Source organism: Callorhinus ursinus, unplaced genomic scaffold (genome assembly GCF_003265705.2).
Source record: "Callorhinus ursinus isolate GAN/ISIS: 27379988/994484 unplaced genomic scaffold, GSC_fseal_2.0 scaffold2, whole genome shotgun sequence".
Lineage (NCBI taxonomy): Eukaryota > Metazoa > Chordata > Mammalia > Carnivora > Otariidae > Callorhinus > Callorhinus ursinus.
The window spans coordinates 52,775,848-52,792,101 of NW_027397064.1; the positions used below are offsets into that span (position 1 = coordinate 52,775,848).

Below are 16,254 nucleotides of genomic sequence, written 5' to 3' on the forward strand. Positions count from 1 at the left end.
AATGAATACCCAACCAAATCTCTGGTCCAAGGAGGATGAGGAGGGGATGCTTTTCACAGTCTTTCTAAAGTCTCATTCTCCTTGACTCTTCTATTATATTTGTGATAGCCCATTTCTTTTCCCAGAAATTCTTTCCTCTCTTAACTCAGGGACATGATTCTTGGTCTTTCACCCATCCATCTCTCTGTTCCTCCTCTACCCCAGATTTCTCCTAGCCTCCCCACCCCCTAAAAATGTCATCAGTCCCTAAATTTTTATCCATGCCCCTCTTAGCCACAAAACCTCCTCAGATACTACACAGCCCCACAGGCCCTCGCAGTACTGAATCACACTCTCGCCGTGACACTTATCTCATTCCACTTGGTATTATACCAAATTATACCTTATCTCCCCTTTCGGATGGGCAGGTTCTTGAGAGCAGGGTTGACAGCTTAATCATCTTTCTTTCTTCTTTAAGACCTAACAAAATCTCTTGAACATAAGTCATTGCTATCAGTAACCAAGTGGGTCAGCGTATAAAATACTTTTGACAGATTAGTAATATTAAAACAGAGCCTTACAAATACCGTTGACAATTTTCTTCTCTCTCTCAAATCAGCTTTTGATTTGTAACAAGGCATAAAAGACATTATAACCGGGGCGCCTGGGTGGCTCAGTCGTTGAGCGTCTGCCTTTGGCTCAGGTCATGATCCCCGGGTCCTGGGATCGAGCCCCGCATCGGGCTCCCTGCTCCGCGGGAGGCCTGCTTCTCCCTCTCCCACTCCCCCTGCCTGTGTTCCCTCTCTCGCTGTGTCTCTCTCTGTCAAATAAATAAATAAAATCTTAAAAAAAAAAGACATTATAACCATATTTATATTTTACATAGTAAGTTTCTAACTAGTGAATAATATAGTTAATTTTTAATTAACACAGTAAAAATAATAACAGCTACCACTTACATTGCACTTACTATGTGCCCTGTTCTTAGAAATGTATATGCATTAATCACTCTATCTTCCTAACAATCCTCTGTGTTAGGCACCATTTTTATATTTGCCATTTTAGGAAACCAAAGCAAAGTAGAGCTAATTGACTTATTCAGAGTCATGCAGCTGGACAAAGCCAAGCAAGGATTCGAACCCGGCAGCCTTGGCCCCGGTCTATGTTTTGGACCCTCAGCCTTACCTAAATAGCCATTTTCTATAAAAATCTAATTTTACATAAGCATTTTTTAACTCCTTCAGAATTTTTTGCAGAAGATTGTTACTCATAAGTAATATGTTTTTCTTTAACATAAACAAATATATCTGTATTAACCACATCAAAGTTCTGGCTAAAGTATGCATATATAACATCTTAATGCAAATATCACATTGTGTCAATTTTGCATTAAATATTACAATATTTTAAGTTACCTCATCTTAATTTCTGAATGCTAAAAGATGGTACCAGTCTAACATGGAATCTTCTTGACTATCCCAGGAAATTTATATTTCCATATAAATTCTTCTGTACTCTGAATCAATTTTCAATTCAAGAAAACTAAGAATTTTCATGAATATGTAATATAAATCATGCTAATGCTACTTAGCATTAGGTATCACAGAGAAGAACTATAAAAATGTTATAATCTTGTTGAAAATGACAATTTAATATATGGTGTTAGGTTTTTAAAGGCCATATTTAGCCTTAATTAATTTACCTCTAGAAAATAATCTCTATTACTACAGTCTACTTAATTCTCAGATGTTATTATACTTAAAGTTTTTAGGTTAATAAACCCAAAAATAGTGATGGAGAATTCTACCATTAAAATGCAAAGCAAATTTTTAAGCAATAAAATTCTTAAAATGTGATAAGCCACTGCTTGTAGGTCTGATTTTTCAGCAATTAAATTTTTGGGGGGGAGGGGGGAGAGAATCCCAAGCAGGCTCCACGCTGAACATGGATCTCACGACCCTGAGATCATGACCTGAGCCGAAATCAAAAGTCAGACGCTTAACCGACTGAGCCACCCAGGCGCCCCCCTCAACAGTTAATTTTTAAGGAAAAAAATGTTTCGGTCTTTGCCTTACCAAAAGTGAAAACATCCAAGAATGTTCAAAAGTAAAATCCTATTGACTTTAACCATAAAAGTAACCTGCCCAAACCAGATACTCTTTTTGGCCTTTTTAAAAATGTAAAACCTTAGGGGCGCCTGAGTGGCTCAGTTGTTAAGCATCTGCCTTCGGCTCAGGTCATGATCCCAGGGTCCTGGGATCGAGCCCCACGTCAGGCTCCCTGCTCAGCGGGAAGTCTGCTTCTCCCTCTCCCACTCCCCCTGCTTGTGTTCTCTCTCTTGCAGTCTCTCTCTCTCTGTCAAATAAATAAATAAAAATATTTTAAAAATAAAATAAAACAGGGGCGCCTGGGTGGCTCAGTCCTTGGGCATCTGCCTTCGGCTCAAGTCATGATCCCAGGGTCCTGGGATCGAGCCCCGCATCGGGCTCCCTGCTCAGCGGGAAGCCTGCTTCTCCCTCTCCCACTCCCCCTGCTTGTGTTCCCTCTCTCGCTGTCTCTGTCAAAAAATAAATAAAATCTTTAAAAAATCAATTAATTAAATTAAATTAAATTAAAATGTAAAACTTTAGATTCCAACAGGCTCATTCCCTGGGTCCTGGCACTTGCTGTTCCCACTGGCAGGAAAGGATCTGCACCCAGATATTTTCACAACTGCTCTTTCTCATCAGTGAGGTTCAGTTCAAATGTTTTTACCTAGCAAGGCCTTTTCCCTAGTCAGTTCACCCAAGAAAGCCCATTGTTATGGATTGAATTATAATCTCCCAAACAGATAGGCTGAATTCCTAACTCCCAATACCCCAGAATATGACCTTATTCATAAATAGGATTGTTGCGATGTAGTTAAGATAAGGTCATACTGGAGAAGGGTCAGCCCTTAATCCATCGTGACCGGTGTCCTTATACAAACAGGAGATACACAAACAGAGACATGGGAAGAAGGTTAGCAGAGAACTCAGTTATGCTACTGCAAGCCAAGGAATGACGGGCTGCCAGAAGGTAGAAGAGGCAAGGAGGGACCCACCTTGATTTTGAACTTCTAGCCACCAGCACTGAGACAATACATTTCTTTTGTTTTAAGCCACCCAGTTCCTGGCACTTTGTTATAGCAGTGCTGGGAAACATACACCCACCACCACTACCCACTCCTCTCGGCCCCATCCATCACTTTTATTGTCCTCACTGTTCTTAATAGTATCTAAAACAGCAATTAACTATCTTTTACTTTTTATTTACTTTTATTAGAATGTCAATTTCATGAACACTTTTTGATTTTGTGGCCTTTTCTGACTTAGTAGGTGCTCAAGAAATATTTTGTCAAATAAATTAATGATCCTGAGAAAGATGGTAAGATTAAAGAATGTCAGAATGATCATTCACTTCTAATACTCTGAGCAAGTATAAACTGGCCTGAAAAGGAGCTTCTGCTTGGCTTGGGAGGACAAAATTCCCAAAGGGCAGCCAAAGGCAGACCCTTGGTGGAACAGGGAACAAGAAGGAGTCTCTGAGTTGTAGGGGATAAGTGACTGCTGTGGGGTTTCAGGAATGATGAGGTAAGAGGGGGCGAGACTGAAGTGCTGGCAGAGAGAGACCTGGGTGTGGAAAGGGCAGGGGCCAGCAGCTCTGTCCCAAAGGGCACCCACTGGCGGTTTCCCTCTTCTCTGGACTTTAGCCTGTCAGGGTAAGGATGAGTCTTTATGGTAACTACCATGTTCTTACATCAGATCAGAATGAGCCCCAAAGTTGCAAAGGAATGCTATTGGTTACAAGTATAACAACTACTTGTTATAGCTGCTTGGTTACAACTACTCAACATTCTTGATCAGTAACAGTGATCCCTAAGTAATTTTTTTAATTGAAATAATGGACATATAATATCCTATTCATTTCAGGTGTACATCATAGTGATCTGATAATTTTTATACATTATGAAATGATCCCCATTTATTAGTCTTGTTAACACCTGTCACCATACAAAGTTGTTCCAATATTGGTCACTATATCCCCTATGCTGTACATTATATCCCCATGACTTAAATATTTTATAACTTAAAAGTTTGTACTTCTTAAATTTTAAAATTATCTTGGTTTGAATAGATAATATGTTCACACGTTTAAAAATTCAGAAGATAGGGGCACCTGGGTGGCTCAGATGGTTGAGCTTCTGCCTTTGGCTCAGGTCATGGCCCCGGGGTCCTGGGGTCGAGCCCCGCATCGGGCTCCCTGGCAGGGAGGCTATTTCTCCCTCTGCTGCTCCCCCTGCTTGTGCTCTCTTGCTCTGTCAAATAAATAAATAAAATCTTCAAAAAAATAAAAATAAAAATAAAAATTCAGAAGGTAGTAAGGGGTATACTAAATAAGTGTCCTAATTAAGTGTCTTTCCCATCCCCACCCCAACCACCCAGTTTTCCTCCCCAGAGTCAATCTCTGTTACCAGTTTCTTATGTCATCTTCCAGAGATAGTATTTGCATTTGTACACATAAACATGTATTTATAAACTCGTATTTAACACCAACGGCCATATCCCACTCTGCACCTTGATTTGTTCCCTTATTATACCTTAGAAATCATTTCATATCAGCAAATACAGAATGATCTTACTTTTTTAACTTTAGTAATTGGTAACAGTTTGTTACTTATAGCTACCTAGTTTTGTTTCTGCTCCTAATTATTTAACCGATCCCATGCTTATAGATACTTAGCTTTCCCTGAGTCTTTTGCCACTACAGATAATGCTGCAATGGACATACATCTCTGCACAAATTAATTTTGTGATGTACAAATAGATCGATTAAAAAGTTTCTTAGATTTCCAGGGGTGAGAAGGTAGGTGAATTTTTAATTTTGCTATCCATAGATGCTGTACCATTTTGTACCCATACCAGTAATGCATGAACCTGTCAGTTATCCCCAAAGCCTTGCCGCCATAAGATGGCATAAACATCAAAATCTTTTCCAACTTAATAGTATGGAAAGGGCTACTTAAATAGTTTAAAATTGCATTTCTCTTATCATGAGTTGAGCATGATTTCATATTTCTAAGTGCCATTTGTAATTCCTTTTCTGTGAACTGTTTGTTCATTCCCTTGCCCCCTTTCCTATTAGATTAACAGTCATTTTTCTTAAGTGATCTATAGGAGCTCTTTGGATATTAAGGAGTTAGACCTTGTTTGTGACATGGTATAATTTCTTTCTCATGTGGTAATGTTTATCTTCTCTGGTACAGATAATATTTTTCCTTAAATGGCGTTTAATTTATCACTCTTTTATCTTACTCATTCTATGTTCTTCAAAATATTTAAAAGCTTTTATTTTTTTTTTAAGTGTAGAGACAGATATCCTCCCTCATATCTGACCTCCATCAGATGGGATTGAAATGAGACTGGAAGACAAACTGGGATAGAATAGCTCTCTAATTCCTTCCTTCCTTGACCTTCCTCTTCCATTACCCCGAGTTGTTGCAGATTTTGCGCGCTCCTCCTTTACTTTCTTCATGGAGTTTCACGTGAACCCTACATTTGCTTGGCCTACCTTGGAGATCACACTCTTTTTATAGTTCTTACTTCGATTTGAAGTTTATTGAGATCAGAGGAGATCAAAAAGAATTTCATTAATGTCTTTTCATAATCAACATGCCATTCAAACTGTGCTACTTTTTCTATTCTAGGAAAATTATACAACAAAAACTGCTCAGATTGTTGCCTGATGGGGTGCGAATATGCAAAAGATTGTCTAGCTGTGACAGATAAACAGAAAGCAAAAATGTTATCTTAATTTAAAATAAAAATCAGACTTTATCTCCAGAAATGACATGAAACAATTTTTTAATTTTAATGTTCTTTTAGATACTTTATTCTTTAAACTTTAGTAATTGATCATAGTGTGTTACTTATAGCAACACTGCATTATGTATTAAAAAAAATTAAAAACTTCTTCAAATTAGGATAAAACTTAGGCACTGATAGGAGATGTGAAATAAAGCTATTGCTAAAAATTGAGGCCAGGTTTATTTTAGGTTTGACTTTTGAAAAAAAGATTCTAAAAATATACTGCTGTTGTTCTCCCTTCTACTTCCATGCTCTTTTCAAAAGGTGGATAGGTCTTCCCAAGAGCTATGGTGAGAATTGCCTCAATTTGACGCAAGATAAAAAAGTAGAAGTTAATGTTCTATTCCTGACTCAATTCCCTCTACACTTTGATTTTCTCTTATATTAGCATATGGAAAGAGAATGCCAAAGGAAAAGAGATAGAAAAGTACCTAGCCCAGGATAATATAATTTTTCTCTATCCTTCCCTGCCCATGGAGTTAAAAGACAAAGTTGTGGGGATAAAAAAGGAAACAGCAAAAAATTTTAAATAATGATATTTGTAGTGTCATTCCTTTCATCATACCCTCAGAACAAAGTCTTTTCTCTAAAAACCCAAGAAAATTATACACACACACAAACACACACACACACACACACACACACACACACACACGTATGATTTCACTTTCTACACCAGCCACTCAAGAAGAGAATGATACAAAAGAAGGTTAAAATTCCACTGCAGAGATTGATATTAGTTCATTCTCTCATTCACTTACTCAAAATTTAGGGAAGAGCATTATTTCCTGCTACCCCCCAACAGAAGTAAGTTATGTGGCACATTATCTTCTAGCTATATTTGTACATGGGGCTTGCACCTCACTAGGCAAGTCTCTAGGCCTCAGGTTACCCAGCTGGAAAATGGAAGAGTTTGGAATAGAGGATTTTTTTAAGATTTTTTAATTTGTTTGCGAGACAAAGAATGAGAGACAGAGAGGATGAGAGGGAGGAGGGTCAGAGGGAGAAGCAGAGTCCCCGCTGAGCAGGGAGCCCGATGTGGGACTCGATCCCAGGACTCCAGGATCATGACCTGAGCCGAAGGCAGTTGCTTAACCAACTGAGCCACCCAGGCGCCCTGGAATAGATGATTTTTTAAACTTCCTTCAGCTCTAACATCTTACTAATCTAATATAAAGGTCATCCAAGCACCAGCCATCAAGCAAAGATGAGTATTTCTAGCGCCTGAGTATTTTCTCCATATATTTTATATATGTGAATTGATAAATAGATTTTCTGGAGCAGAGAAAAACATAATCCATCATCTCTAAAGGAGAAGATAATTTTTACTGTATTAATCATGAATTCTTTGTACTCAGTGTCAACACTGGAGAAACGGATTCAAATGACAATCTGCCAATATCTTATTTAAATGTTATTTACCTACTTAAACTTACTTTTACTTAAACTTGTTTACATATTTACTTATTCAAACTGATTTGAAGTTTAAGAGTTAAGTTACATACTTAACACTCTCTCTAACCCAGTTACCCCTTACACAGTGCTGGATAATAAGCTACCTGCTTTGGCCTCCTTTCTAGCTCTGCTGTTTGACAGCTCACTATAGATTTTGAGACACTGGTCTTGCTGGATGGAATATCCTCACACATGGTAGGTTTACTTTCAAGTAAACTGCCAAACCAGTAGCAGAAAGAGTCACTGGACTTTCCTGCTTCCTATAATTAAGGTAATCCTTATAATTTAAAGACATTCAACTTTTACATTATGATTTACTTTAATATAAAAACTACACCAAGGGCACCTGGCTGGCTCGGTCAGAAGAGCATGTGACTCTTGGTCTCAGGGTTGTGAGCTCGAGCACCACATTGGGGGTAGAGATTACTAAAAAAGATAAACTTTCAAAAAAAAAACTGATTTAAAAAACTATACCACTACACAAACTAAGTGAACACAAAGAGAAGGGTTCATGTAACCCACCAGGAACCTCAACTTGAGACCATCATGATTCAATATAGTTAATTCCCTGTAATACAGCTGGATCTTTTAATAACCATTAATCTTTGTCTATTTTCTATTTTTCCCTTTAAAAATCAATTCAGTGCTAAGACACATTCCATTCTCACCAGTCTGACTTCACCCACCCAGTTCTCCCTTCCCTGACCTCTGTCTTTCTCCTATTTGACAACACTGAAATGTCTTCATGACAAAAGAACTTACCATGAGTTTAAAGCCGTCTGCTTTAAAAAGTCAATAAAACAGAAGTACATTTAAAGTAACTGTTCTTTGCAGGGACCACATTTTTTTTCCCCATAGCACTCTCAATTCAAGGAGGTCTAAACATAAATCTGGGAAAAGTTTAAGGAACAAAAGAAAAAATAGATACTTCATGCAAATTCCAAAACCAAAGCCAGATCCACCCCACACACACGCATACATATTCAATAGTAATTTGTTTTCAGTAGATTCTATCATGGGTAGACCCTGAGGGCAGACAGGTTTATGACCCAGCACTTAATATGGTGTGTGGTACATAGTAGGTGCTCAATAAAGATGGGCTGAATGAAGAAGGCAGGCACTTGATGGCCCATGTCAAATTCACACAAGACCCACAGACTCTGGTCACCTCTCTGTGAAAATGATCAGCCTGGGGTTTGGTAATTGAAAGTATAGATGCAGAACTGCCTCCAACTTCACGGAAACTCAGAACCACGCCAGAAGAGCAGACTACCAATTTCACTAAGTGAGATGAATATCATGTCAGTTATCCCTAAAATTAATTTTAGCTCATTGTTTTGACCAAAGCTACTGAGTCCAGTCTGGACTTCAAATCATTAAATATTTATATCTATTTAGGGGCTGTAGGGAACGTGTAGCTGAAGCAAGAAATACGACTAATCATCCCTGAATAATAGAGGCTTATGGAGAGAGTCCTTTACTCTCTTAGGAGCTTTTTGATAACTTCTGACTCTAATGGTAAACAACAAACTTTTTCCTTCGGGAGGTCTGTCTTTCTCTTTTTCTTTTTTTTCTTTAAAATATTGCCACATTTCCATTCAACTGCTGTTGGAACTACCAGCAAGATGTCAAGATGTTCTCCAAATCACTATGCCAAGGAAAAGCAACTGAGGATTAGATTGCCTTGGAGAAAACTATACAGCCACTAATCATTATATCAGCTGGTGTGAAATCAGTGAGAAAAGAACATTAGAAAGGATGAGAAGTCAAGAAATATAAGTAAAATCAGAAAAGGAATTTTAAAATAGGATGAGCAAATGCTGAATACCTATCATAATATTTACAAATTAGAATGCCAGCTAAAGTGGTATTCAATCAAAATGACACTATATATTATTCCAGAACAGCCCTAGAAATAAAAAGCCCTACCTGTCCCCACAGGAGAGCATAAGCAACTCTTTATTATAATGAAGAGAACTTCAAGGGTTGAAATCCTTTATCTTTTTCAAGGGAGTATACGTCAGAGAATATAAATGCATGTGCCATTACTTTGCAACATTAGACGGGACACAGTATGAAAGCAAACATCAGCCCTCAAGGCTCCAGTCCCTCAATTACATCTTGTTCCCTGAACCCATGGGAAATGGCTATTAGTATCTTCATTTTAGATGTGCCATAACTGAGGATTAGAGTGGTCTGTTTCCCCAAATTACACACAACTAGTAAACTGTCAAGAAAAATTGGATTCCAATTCCTCTGACTGTGATGCCAACACACTCTCAATTTCCTGAACCTGCTTCCTGTCGATCCAAAACAGCTTCTTCACACCGTGGCCCACTGATCATTTACCTCCTTTACACAAGTAAATTAAAAATTACACAAATGCATTTTATGTACTCTTCCCTCTCAGATACTCTTCCACGCGCACCAGATACATCTTTAGAAAATCAGTTTTCACTGTGAGCGTCCTAACTGCCCACCAGCTCCAAGTTCTTATCTTCAGACATCAGCTTGAATATCTATTACCCCAAACTTGACATGTCTAAATCACACTAAAAGCTCCTACCACAACTTCTCTATTTCTTTTCATTAAAGTGAAACATCTTTGACTCCTTCCTCCTTTTCCTACTTAGGATCTTAAGCCTTGGATTCTTCTCCCAGCGTCTTTTAAAATCCATTCTTTCTTTTTAGTTCTCTCCAGATGGAGAACTCTCATCTCAATCAGTAACCTCCAAACCAGGGATCCTGCCTTGAATCTCTCCCCCTTCCCACCCCCAATCTATCAGTTCTCTAGACTTTTTAATAAACTCTTTGAGTGGTTCATTGTTGGAAAATTTCCCATGGCTTCTTCCACTTCTGTTCATTTCCTCTGTCCAAGATGGCTGAGGTTCCTCTTCTCAGCAAGGCCACTTCCTGCTCATCTTTCCCATAAGCCTCCACCATGAACTCTACACAATACATGCCCACACACAGGCACTGCTTCCTCATTCCTCAAGTGACATCTGGTGGGTCTTTTGGTACAGGAGCCTTGTCTGCCTTATGATAACTCTATATTGTCCTTATTTTCTTTTTCTTAGAATTTTAAATTATTACTGATAAATGCAGGAGACCCTCTTTCTTTCTTTCTTCCTTTCTTTCTTTTTTTAAATATGATGATCACCTATGAACTTACTCTAGCTACTAAGTTATTACCAATAACTTATATCCACCTATGTGTTCCTCCCCATGCCATCCCCCTGGTCCTCTCAGAAGACAATTGCTGTCCTAGGATTTAAGTTAATTCCCTTGCTTTAAAAAAAAAAATGTATTTCAACACACACACCTATATAAATGCTTGTTTGTATTTGACGATTTGTGTTTGCTTATTCCCCTGGCTTGTGTAAATCAGTACAACAATTTTGGGAAATAATTTGCCAATATCTAGTAAACTGAATACTCACACATCTTACAAATCAACAGTTCTGTACCTTGGTATTTCCCCAAGAGAAACACTTGCACATGTGCCCTAGGAAGCATGAATGACCAGAGCAGCACTCTGCAAACTTTTTTCAAGTGGGGGAAAAAAAAAAGCCATTGGCAGAACTGGGAAACATATTGCTACACATACATAATGGAATCATGCACAGCAATGAAAGTCAGTGAACTACAGCTATATACAACATGGATCAATCACGGTGACATAATGTTGAGAAGAAAAAAATTCCCAGAAGTCAGCGGGTAGCATGAGACCTTTTTCGTAAGATTAAAAACGAACTTTAAAAAAGTATTATAATCATTACTTAACCTTTGCAGTTAAAAAAAAAAAAACTCTTTTGAGAATTCATGACTTACCCCCAAACTAGACTACAAACTCTTGAAGGCAGAGACATCTTTTTATTATTTGTAGTTCCTACAGTACCTAGACCAGTGTCTTGAACAGATGGATGCTCATAAGTAATTATTCATTGAATGATCACTGAATGCTACCTAAGCAAGGCATTTTAATGAAATTTAAATTTTCTCCCTAATCCAAGAGTTTCATGAATAAAGTCACATAAAACTTTTACCTACTTATACATTAACCTAATTCTATTTCTGCAGTGCTACTACAGATCTCCAACCACAAATATTTCATCTTAGAAGGACTTTATCCTTCTTCCCAGAGTAAAGTTAACATAAGTTTAAAGCAATCTAGAGACGAGAAAACTTAGGAGATCCTGTAGAAGTTCAGCAGAATCTCATCACACTATATACCAAGAGACATCTGATAAACCACGGTAATTTGAAACAGATATCCCAAAAGGAAACCATCCACTGAATGTATAATTAAGTTATCAACAACAAAACTGAAAATATGAGCAAAAACAGGATTTTTAGGTTTTCTAAAAGCAAAGATTTTAATTTAAATATTGTTTCTACACTGAGAAAAAAATTATTTTTAGGGGAAACACAAGAAATCCAGGGGCAAAAGAATAATAATAATAGTCCACCAATCAGGACCTTCCTTATAACTCAATGAGGACTATGCATATTCTCTATAGGTGATTATAGCGGAGTTACACTGCAGCTTCCCTTCGACCTTGGGAACTCTGCTCACTCTGAGTTACTGTGAGGTCTTCTGTTTCATTTATTATTAGTCTTTGTATCTGCAATGCTGTAGCATTGGATAGGAATATCAACATTGTGAGCTTGCAGTACCTAAAACTGTAGAAATGCTTCCAAAAAACAAATGGGGGTGGAGGAGGGAGGAAAAAACACAACCAGGAGGAAAACAAAGTTAATGATATGAAGACGGGATATTTTTGAATTTTACTTTTGACGAAAGACTACATTTATGATTCAGCTCTGTAATATACAACTATCCGCTAGCATGCAATTTTTTTTTTTAAGAAAAGATGTCATGGAAAAATTTTATTATTTAGGAAAAAGAATCACAAGTGAATATAACATACAATTTGCTAAAACTAGTTCAATTATTTTAAAAGGAAATTCGTATGGAGAAAAAAAAAAAACCTATAGGACTTTGCGTCTGGGAGAAAGAAATAATCTGGTAACCCAGTGGGTTCACTTAGTTTCGAGTCATTTGCCTCATGTCCATTATGTAATGCCTTCCCCAGCTTTGGGTCTCTATGTTTAAGCTATCGTTCAGGTATATCACAGAATTGCCACAGAATCAGTATCTGGTCATAACTTTCAAAAACAGCTCCAAAGGTGTCATGCAGATGTGCCCACAACAGTAGAGGCTTAAAAAAAAAAAAAAAAATCTGCTGGTGTCATTACTTCTTCACGGCTTCCTCCCCAGGTCTCCCTTCCCCTCCTCCCCCAGCATCCCCGGCGACACGATCTGCGGGCAGCTCCCGGCTCGATGCAGGGGAAGCACGTCTTGACTGCAATGCAAACGCTGTCCCGGTCTGAACCAGGGAAGGCTGACTCGGCCCTGGCTGGAGGTGTAGACCAAGGCTGCAGGGGAGCCAGCAGCGGGTGGACAGGGGTGCCCCGCGAGGGCAGTCCGCAGTGCACGCGCACAAATAAAACCCAATGCCACAACTTCCCCAGCCGCTCCTGTCGGCTCCCGGGATTCGCTGGGAGGTGCGGCGTAGGCGTTAGCTGGAGCTGGCGCGGGCGCCGGCGCTCTCACCGCGCGGGTTCGGTTCTCCGCTGACAATTACATCAGTCCTCTCGGCCCCAGCTTCAATCCCCGGCAGCCAGGCGGAGCGGGGGCGCCGGGCAGCGCGGAGGAATGTGGGCGCGGGAGCCAGGCGGCCGGAATTCCCCGACAACAAGGGGGAAGGGAGGGTGGCGAGCGGGGGGACCTTGACCCAGACGCCCCCTCCCACCCTGGCCATGGGGCCGGACTAGCATCGCCGCCCCAGCCGCCCGGGCTAACCGGCCAGCGGAACCCCCATGGGGCGGCGACGCCTCCAGGGCCCAAAGCCCGGCTGCCCACCCGCGCGTCCCTCCGACTCCTCGGCCCTCCGGACGCGCACAATGCCCCGGGGCCGCGGTGCGGGCACCGCGGTGCCAGGTCGCGGGGTCTCCTCTGCACTAGGACACCTACCTGGAAGGCGAGCAGCGGCGCCGCCAATTTTGCGGCGGCAGCGGCGGGAGGCGGCCCTGGCAGGCGGGCGGGCAGACGGGCGCGCGGGCTGGCCGGGGAGCGGAGGCGCGGGCGCTGCCTGCGCGGAGCCGCGGACTCCAGCACCGACAGCGGCGGCGGCGGCGGCGGCGGCGGCGGCGGTGTCGCTGCGCCTCCAGTGGTCCACCGCGCCGCAGCCCCTCCTCTCCCACGGGCGGGGCGCGCTGGCGGGGCGGTGCTCCCGCCTCCCCGCCCCCGGCTCCCGCGAGCGGCCCAGGCCGGAGTGGCACCGCGGGTGGCGAACGCTCTCGCTGGGCGCCCGCCCCGCCGGCACCCTTCACCGCGCCGCCGGGAGAGCCTCGGGCCGGGTTCGCGGAGCCTCCGACGCGCGGGGCTCCACCGCCTGGGCTCACCCCCCGCCCGGCCCCCGTGGGAAGCCCTGGTGTCCAGAGATAATCGCCGTGGAGACCCTGCCCGGGCGTCCCCGGGCCTAAGAGCCACAGCAGCGCCCCCGCCCGCCCGGGGCCCACGGAGGTGGGCCGGCAGCAGGTCTCCAGGGCTGGCCCCGCAGGGCCCGGGCTCTGGGAGCCTGGAGCGCAGCCGCTCCGAGCGCTGTGCGAGAGCGGGTGAGAAGGAAGCAGCAGCCCGGCGGCCTCCCCGGAGGTGCTGCCCAGCCCCTGTCCTGGGCCGACGTTCAGGCTGGTCAGTAAACACACAGGACTGTGTGTGCCTGCCCGCCCCCCGCCCCCACTCTCCCACCGCCGGGTCCCTGACACTCCGGAGCCAAAACTTCCCAGGCTCAGAGAAACGCTTGGGTTCAGTGAAAAAAAAAAAGAAGGATCCGTTGGTTAAAGCTCCCCCGCACCACAATCCTTCCCACACCCTTAAACTCTTCCACCTTTAGACGGTTCCCAGCCTATACCCTAGGGTAGATTAATCTGAAGGCAAATTTGCTCCAAGGACGGAGGTTAATTTAAATATTTGCACAGACGTTTCTTCTGTAAATGGATGACTGAGGAAATGTCAAAAGTATTTCAAGACATTTCTATCATCACCATCTTCAGGGGGAAAAAATCCAGACAACACTGATTGAGCCTAACATGAATTACTACAAAAACAGCGCTGGAGTGCTCTATGGGCTGTCCAGGCGTTCAGATTGGATGGGGCGGGGGGCGGGGGGGAAAGTGTTTGCCTTCAAAAATTGCAGGCATTGCTACCCACTGAGGCAACTCGGTGATGGTGTTTCACTGTTCTCATACTGTCCTGTTGTAAAATAACAGGTGCTGGACCCTGTGACACATCGCAATTTCACCTTAACTCCTTCACTGTGAAGACAGTCCCCTCAAGGGAAGGATTGGAGTGCTGACCCTGCCTTAAGCAACATCGCCTTCTCTCTCCTTCTGAGTTCCGCTGACAGGAACTACTGAGACCACTCTAGCTAAAAAGAGGGGAAAAGTCAAACCCCATATACAAGAAAATACAGAAGAGTGAAAGGAGATAAGAGAGAACACACACAGAGTCCTTCATCTAAAGGAGTACTTCTCAAAGTTTTCCACTTCTAGGGAGATAGAACCATAAACTATTGGGGCTGGGTGGGGGGGCGGAGAGAAGCTACCACCACTTAAACCCGTTTTATCTTAAGAATCCCTGCACACTTTTCACTCTATTCCATAGTATCTCTGTGTGTTTTACTATTTTAAAAATAGGTTTAAATATCAGGAAAAAGTGTTCTACCTGTCTCATTGATGAATAATCAAATACGGTGTAATGGCACTACTCCCATTGAAACGGGCAGATTCCAGAGAGCCGCCATTGTGTATCAAAGTGGCTTCTTCACTCTGCATCAGTATTTTGGGAAAACTCAGACTGGCGTAGATCTATGAATAAGAATAACAGGCTTTTCACTGCGTTTTGAGCTATGGCCAGGTTATGGCCCATAAGTTGCCAGAGAGCAATGTTTTTATTAAGTGTATATTCTTGTTAAGAGTTTAGGTCACAAGTCATATGTTGGCTAAAAGGATCTCTGCTCCCTGATTGATTCCTTTTATTTGTCTCAAAGAAATACTTGTTCATGGACTTTTTCAGTGAAGGAAGTTAATGATATTCTTAAAATACTATTACTCATAAATGAATGGAGCTTCACATGAATCATAGGCTCCACCATCGATTCACTTCATACAACTCTCACACTTCATTTTTCTTTTTTTTTAAGATTTTATTTATTTACTTGAGAGAGAGAGAACACGAGCGAGGGGAGAGGCAGAGGGAGAGGGAGAAGCAGACTCCCCGCTGAGCAAGGAGCCAATGTGGGGTTTTTCCCAGACCCTGGGATCATGACCTGAGCCGAAGGCAGACACTTAACCTACTGAGCCACCCAAGTGCCCTCACCCTTCATTTTCATTATAATTTTTCTATGAGCACTATTTTAGCTGGGGTTTCTTAGGAAGAATGACGTGCTAATGCTTCACTGAAAGATGCAATCCCTGGGCATCAAGAGCAAGGAAAAGAGGTCATTCGACAGGGAAGAATGGGAAGCAAATAAATGGTGATATATTCCCAACCTGGTCTATGCTTCACAAACCTGAAAAGACACAGTTGCTTGGCCATGTAAAGTATTTATGGACAGGCTCTACAGAAAACTGTGCACAGGAACAATCCATCAATGTGAGGACCAAAGAAGAAACTTACCTGCAATCTCCCTCCCATCTCCTATTTCCCGCTGGTCAAAATTTCTCCCACTGAGGGTTCACTACCCCAGCTTCCAGGTTGAATCATCTGACTCCTTTGGCAGCTACCTAAGAAGCAAATCCATGCTCTTCAACCATGCTCTGGGATTTGTGCTGAATTGTTCTACAGACAACTTGGTTATGCTGGAAGCTG

The 16,254-nt window shown here is 42.1% G+C and overlaps 1 protein-coding gene across 9 annotated transcripts in view; it reads right to left on the bottom strand.

The window, feature by feature from the left end:
• The window catches only part of OSBPL6 (oxysterol binding protein like 6), a 207,033-nt gene extending 193,498 nt beyond the window's left edge, over positions 1-13,535 (bottom strand). For 5 of the 9 annotated variants that reach the window (XM_025849393.2, XM_073881919.1, XM_073881923.1 and 2 more), the window contains exon 1: positions 13,357-13,534. The gene's annotated coding sequence lies outside the window, so the exon portion shown is untranslated. Of the gene's footprint in view, positions 1-4,176; positions 4,316-13,356 lie in introns of all 9 variants that reach the window. The other 4 variants (XM_073881908.1, XM_073881884.1, XM_073881889.1 and 1 more) reach the window with 3 other exon arrangements.
• Between the last annotated feature and the right edge of the window lie 2,719 nt (positions 13,536-16,254).